We start from the raw sequence: 6,000 nt of genomic DNA on the forward strand, positions 1-6,000 counted from the left end.
TATATCACTATAAGTTACGCTGTCTGATTAAATATTCACATACACACTGCAATGTTAGAACACAGAAAAAAATTATTCAAAGTGAATAAATGAGCTGACACCAGCAAGATTGGTGGTTTATGTATAAAATGCATGTTAAATGTTAGTGTACTTCTACCAAAAAAAGAAAGTTGTGTTTGACAGAAATACATTTTGTATTCCTTCTAGCTTAAAAATTCACTTCCTCATGTTCATTAGCCACATTTTAATTGTTCGATAGCCACATATGGCTTATGGATAACATTTTGGATGTGCAAAGACAGGCCGTGTTCTCAGCAGTTTACATTTATTAATTTATGTAATTCTCACAACTCCTTAAAGTATCTATTCTAATTATCCCCATATTTCTGACAATGGAACTCAGGCAAAGGCAATTAAGTGAGTTACCCAAAGTCACACAGCTATTAACTGGGGAACTGGGATTTCAATCCAGACAGTCTGACTCCAGAGACTCTTAACCCACTAATCCACACTGTCCAAAGTACGACGGTGGCACTGAGTTTAATGAGAGAGGAACCAAAAGATGCAGAGTGCATTAAAAAACATACACCAAACTACTCTGCAATTAAAAGAAGGAAGTCAGGACTCACAGGAAGACACTATGAAAGAGCAGAAAAGACTCGAGCTGGTGGCAAAAGTCACTGTTGCAGATGAACAAGACAAGCACTGAGGGCAGCAAAGGGTAGGTTTAGAAGTGTGAGCACAGTGCTGCTTAGTCGTGAACAGAGAGAGGCAATCAGCTGTTTAGCTACTGTGGCAGGCTAAATTAACAGCCCCAGAGATATGGCCATGTCCTAATCACTGGAGCCTGGAACCCATGAATGGTTCCCTTATATTGGAAAGTAGGCCTTGCAGACATGATTAAATTTGCAATGAGGAGATTATTCTGGATTATGTGGGTGGGCCCTAAATGACCACAAGTGTCCTTACAAGAAAGATGAAGTGGGAGATTTCACACAGACAGAGGAGAAGGCCATGTGACCACAGAAGCAGAGATTAGGGCATGAGGCCACAAGCCAAGGAATGCCACAGTCACCAGACGCTAGAAGAGGGGAGGAACAGATTCTCTTCTAGATGCCTCTGAAGGGAGTGTAAGCCCTGCTAACCGACACCTTAATTTTGGACTTCCAGAACTGTGAAAGGAAAAAACTGTTGTTCTAAACCACTTAGTTTGTGGTAATACACTACAGCATCCATAGGAAACTAATAGTTACTATAGGACCTCTCAAAACCTTTAGCCTGCAAAGGTACCGTGCAAATCAGCAAGAGGTGAATCTAGTAAGCGGTGTTTCCCAATTTATTTAATGACAGACTCTCCACTATGGGGTGGGGTGGCGGGGGGTGTTTACTGGTGGTAATTGCCAGCACCTGTCAGCATTTGGCATATCTAGTATTCCTTGAACAATGTTTGGGAAATCCGGACCCAAGACACTTTCTGGAAGGCATGTAATTCAGGTAAATAGTCTAACCTTTATTCAAACAACAATACAGAGCTTTTGAAGGTTTTTGAGAAATGTTGCAAGAAGTCAACCATTTGGGGTAAGAAGAATCTAGGACCCTGTGACCTTGAATTCAGGGTGGCTTCAAAGTGGCAGAAACACTGCTTTGAGAAATAAACGTGTGAGCAGCTGAGCTAGCCACCCCAGCTAACAATACTGTACTGTGCCTCGATGAAACCACCTCCTCTGGGAGCGATTCATGTCATGAGGGATGCTGACAAACTAAAGTGACTTCAGAGGGTGACAAGTGAGAAATGACATAAAAGAATGAAAGAAGTGTTGTTTCCACAGAACAGTATTCAAAGGGGAAACAAAATAGCAGTATCTTCAAGTAAGTGAAGGGCTAAAATATAACAAAAAAATGAACCGTGACGGGATCAATAAAAGTCAAAAATGAAATAGTCAAGGTGAGTGGGATTAGGTCAACAGGAAGCCGTCCATGGGCATTTGCAGTAAGAAACTCCTTGTCAATCTGGATATTCTCGTGGAGACTGGAAGACAAGTTTTTAAACTGTCGTAGGAGGAAAAACCCACACTGGATAGGAAGCTGGCCCCAGAAACCAGTAAGCTTCCTTCAACACTAAGATTCCAGGCCCAGAACTGGCCACAGACCTGTATGTCACACCCACATACAGAGCTAAAATAATAACAGAATTTTAAAAATATATTGTTTACAAAAAAATTAACTAGGGGTGAAACTCAAAATACTTAATAACCTATTCAGCACATAAACTAACTCACCAGAGTAGGCTGCTAGCTTACGTGCCTACAGATGGAGGCCCACCAGCTGAATTTTAGCCTTCATAAAACTGCTAACACTGACCTGTAGTTGAATATGGATTTGGAGCAGGCTGAAGAGGGAAAAAAATTAATACCACTTAAAAATTGTTTATTTGAATTGACCATAGCCCCCTGGCTTGGGAAGCCACAGGATGGAAAGGAAGGATGACCAGGTAGGCTGGAAGCCACTGTCTGAAAACTGGGTATCTGACCACAAAGGGCCAGCAGGACCACAGTCTCCAAGGCTGCTGGCTTGGCACCTTCTACAAACACTAATTACATGCCAGGAAGTCTACGTTTGGCTTTGGTTGCATATGCTCTCTTGTGTTTTCTCTCTTTCTCTCCTCCCACCTACCCGATCTTGTCTCCTCTCTCTCTCCCTGACCCACCTCCTCTAGCACAAATTTGGGTCCCACTGGTTTCAGGCTAATAATATCCATTAGGCAGCAACTGTCTAATAGTTAATGCCCAACAATGGGCACTTGTATTTTCTTATAAGAGAGAAGTGAATTATGGCACTCGAACAAAGACCTTATTATAAGTTTTACTGCATGTTTACTACAGCCAGTTTCAATTTTATGTTTTCATCCCTAGGCCTTAAGACAAAGGACAGCAGGTTCGTGTTCATATTAGAAGGGGCTATTTTTTTAAAAAACATAACAATGTCAGGCTAAAAAGAGAACCTGTTATAGGTTGAATTGTGTTGCCCTGAAAAGTCATATGTTGAAGCCCTAACGGCCAGTACCTCAGAATGTGACCTTATTTGGAAATAGGGTCATTGCAGATGTAATTAGTTAAGATGAGGTCATACTACAGTAGGGTTGCCCCTAATCCAATATGACTGGTGTCCTTATAAAAAGAAGTTTGGACACAATAGTTCCTATCACTCTGTCTTCTAGAAAGGCTGAAAGAACAAATGGCATATTAATACTAAAATTAGCCAAGTTAACTTTGTCAGTTGGGTTGCCTTCACCAAAGGAACTGCCATTGGTTTAAGGGCAACCAAATCCACTTCCACTGGAAAACGTAAGTTGACTCCTTATGAAATAGTCACTGGAAGATCTATGTCCCTAATAATAGAAACTCATGCATCTCCTGCTCCCCTAGATTCTGATATGATTCAACAATCAAAGGCTTTAATGCATTATGCCAACATGTATTTTCACCAGGTAATGGAAGCTTTTTGTGATCTACCAACTGAGGACAATCAAACTCTTCATGGTCTTGAACCTAGAGATGGGATTTCTGGAAATGACATCAGCTAAATACTGCCTTTGAAACTCTTTGGAAGGGACTATACTAACTTCTCACCACCCATACTGAAGTACAGGCCCCTCCAGAACTGCATACCTGTTGGAGACTAAGATAAAGCTGACCAAAGAAATTTCTCCTCAGAAGAAGACAGCATCCTAATGCAGATAGCTTTCCCAAGATCATAGATCAAGATTTCTCTGCCATCATAAAAGTCTCATGCTTTTTTCTTTACTTTTCCTCCCTCCCTTCCCTCCCTCCCTCCCTCCCTCCTTCCTTCCTTCCTTCCTCCCTTCCTCCCTTCATTCATGCGTCTGACATCTGCTGACATTGCAGTACGTATTCTAGGTGCTAGGGCTACAAAGACAAGCCTTTCCCCTCAAGAAATGGCACTGAGATAGAGGAGAGAGCTGTGTCCATCAATATGTGTAATAACAGTAATGGTAATAATAAAACAAAAGGCAACATTCACCACAGGCAGCACTAGGAGAAGTATTCCACACGCACTGGCCTTCCACACAACCCTTTAGGTAGGATCCCATCGTTGTCCCAATTTTAAGAATGAAGAATGAGAATCTTGAGGAGGTGAAGTCAAGTCGCACAGATGGAAAGAGGCAAAGGGAAGATTGCAAACCAATGCTCTGTGTGCTTTTAGGTGATGGTGCGGCCGCAAGAGCAGACACAAGAGAGGCCTGGGATAATGAAGTTCATTATCCTCACAGGTCCCAGAGACCGGAAGAGTGGCTCAGCACACAGGGCCACATGGGAAGCCTCAGGGTGGGCAGGGGCAGGGGCAGGAGGGCCAGAGTGGAGAGCTGGGGCCAGAGCTTTCACAGGGGTTTCCAGGAAAGGCAAGGCAGGGCAAGGTGAACAGCTTAGGGCTGCCTACTTTAATTTTGGAGGGCTTTGGGCTGTATGGGTGGTCTCTAGCAGCTTTCACAGGGGTTTCCAGGAAAGGCAAGGCAGGGCAAGGTGAACAGCTTAGGGCTGCCTCCTTTAATTTTGGAGGGCTTTGGGCTGTATGGGTGGTCTCTAGTTGCCTGGCACTGTGCCCTGGGATGATTAAGGCAGAGGAATATCATCTCCTGGGGTGTAGGGCCCAGACAGAAGGAGTCTGACTCTGGACTGGTTAGTTTGCTTATTCAAAGGCATGCTCCTACCTGAGCCTTTGCCACCTCAAAGAACTGGCTAGACCCAAAAGGACAGTCTCCCCCAAGCCAGAAAGATTTTTATGATGTCAAAATAGCATAGTATAAAGAAAATAAAAAACATAAACAATCCACCAGACTACCTGATTTCAAGCACTCAACCACTTGCCTGCTGGGTCCCAGGGCAGCAATGGTGCAACATCAGAGCCAGGAACAGAGTGTGGACAAGAGGAGACACAGTGAACACACACAGAAGGTTAGAAAAGGATCTACAGAGGCAGCACTTCAAGTAGATAATAAAGGAAATTTAGGAACTTGCAAGAGGATAAGGATGGAAGAAGGGCTTTCCTGGCAAAGGGACTGACCCAGGGAAAGGCAATCTGGCCAGTCCAGTTAGCTGCAAGTGCCTTGATGTGGCTGAAGCCAGGGTCCTGGGCATGCATACCTGATGAGAATGGAGATGATAGCAAGGACCGGGGCTTAAAGGGCCAGGGCAAGAATCCCCAATTTTTAATTAGGTGTATAATGACATGTAATGTGAATAGATCTGCATTTTAGCTCGGTTTCTCAAGGGTTTATTAAGTACTAAGTATAGTCTCAGCACACACACGTAACAGAAACATTTAGTACTCAGGATACATCAAGAAGTCCTACAACCCAACAGAAATACTGACAAATGCTTGCGCAGGTATGTTATAGAAGGTGAAACACAAATTGCCAATAATCATATGAAAGATGCTGGGTCTTCATTAGCCATCAGGGAAATGCAAATTAAAACCACAATGAGATAACATTTCATACCCACTAGATTAGCCAAAGTTTAAAAATCTACCAAAATAAATTATTAGCAAAGATGTGTTAGTAAAACAAATTGTTGTACACTGCTGGCGAGACTATAAATTGGTAAAATCCCTTTACGAGGTAACAGCCAATAATTTTCCAATATTGAAGTTGCTCCCACCCTAACATGCAGGATATAACCCTGAGAGACAGTAGGTGGCTAAGTTCCTAAACAAGGGTGAAGATAATGAATCTGTAAAACACCAGCATGGGCAAGAGGAAGGAAAGGTTCAAGTTGACTGAAGAATGGTACAAATTATGTGGGCTGGTTTGGTGGGAAAAGATAGCACTTAGTTCTAGGCATTTTGAGTTTCAGGCAATAACAAAATACTCAAATGAACACATCCAGCAGGCAATCTGTGGTTATGTAAAACAGGAGTTTAATTGGATTACACAGGCTCTGCTGGCTACTGTAGCTCTAAGCTCTGTGATTCTACGATAAT

The sequence above is a fragment of the Galeopterus variegatus genome, unplaced genomic scaffold, assembly GCF_000696425.1.
Source record: "Galeopterus variegatus unplaced genomic scaffold, G_variegatus-3.0.2 Scaffold4678, whole genome shotgun sequence".
NCBI lineage: Eukaryota > Metazoa > Chordata > Mammalia > Dermoptera > Cynocephalidae > Galeopterus > Galeopterus variegatus.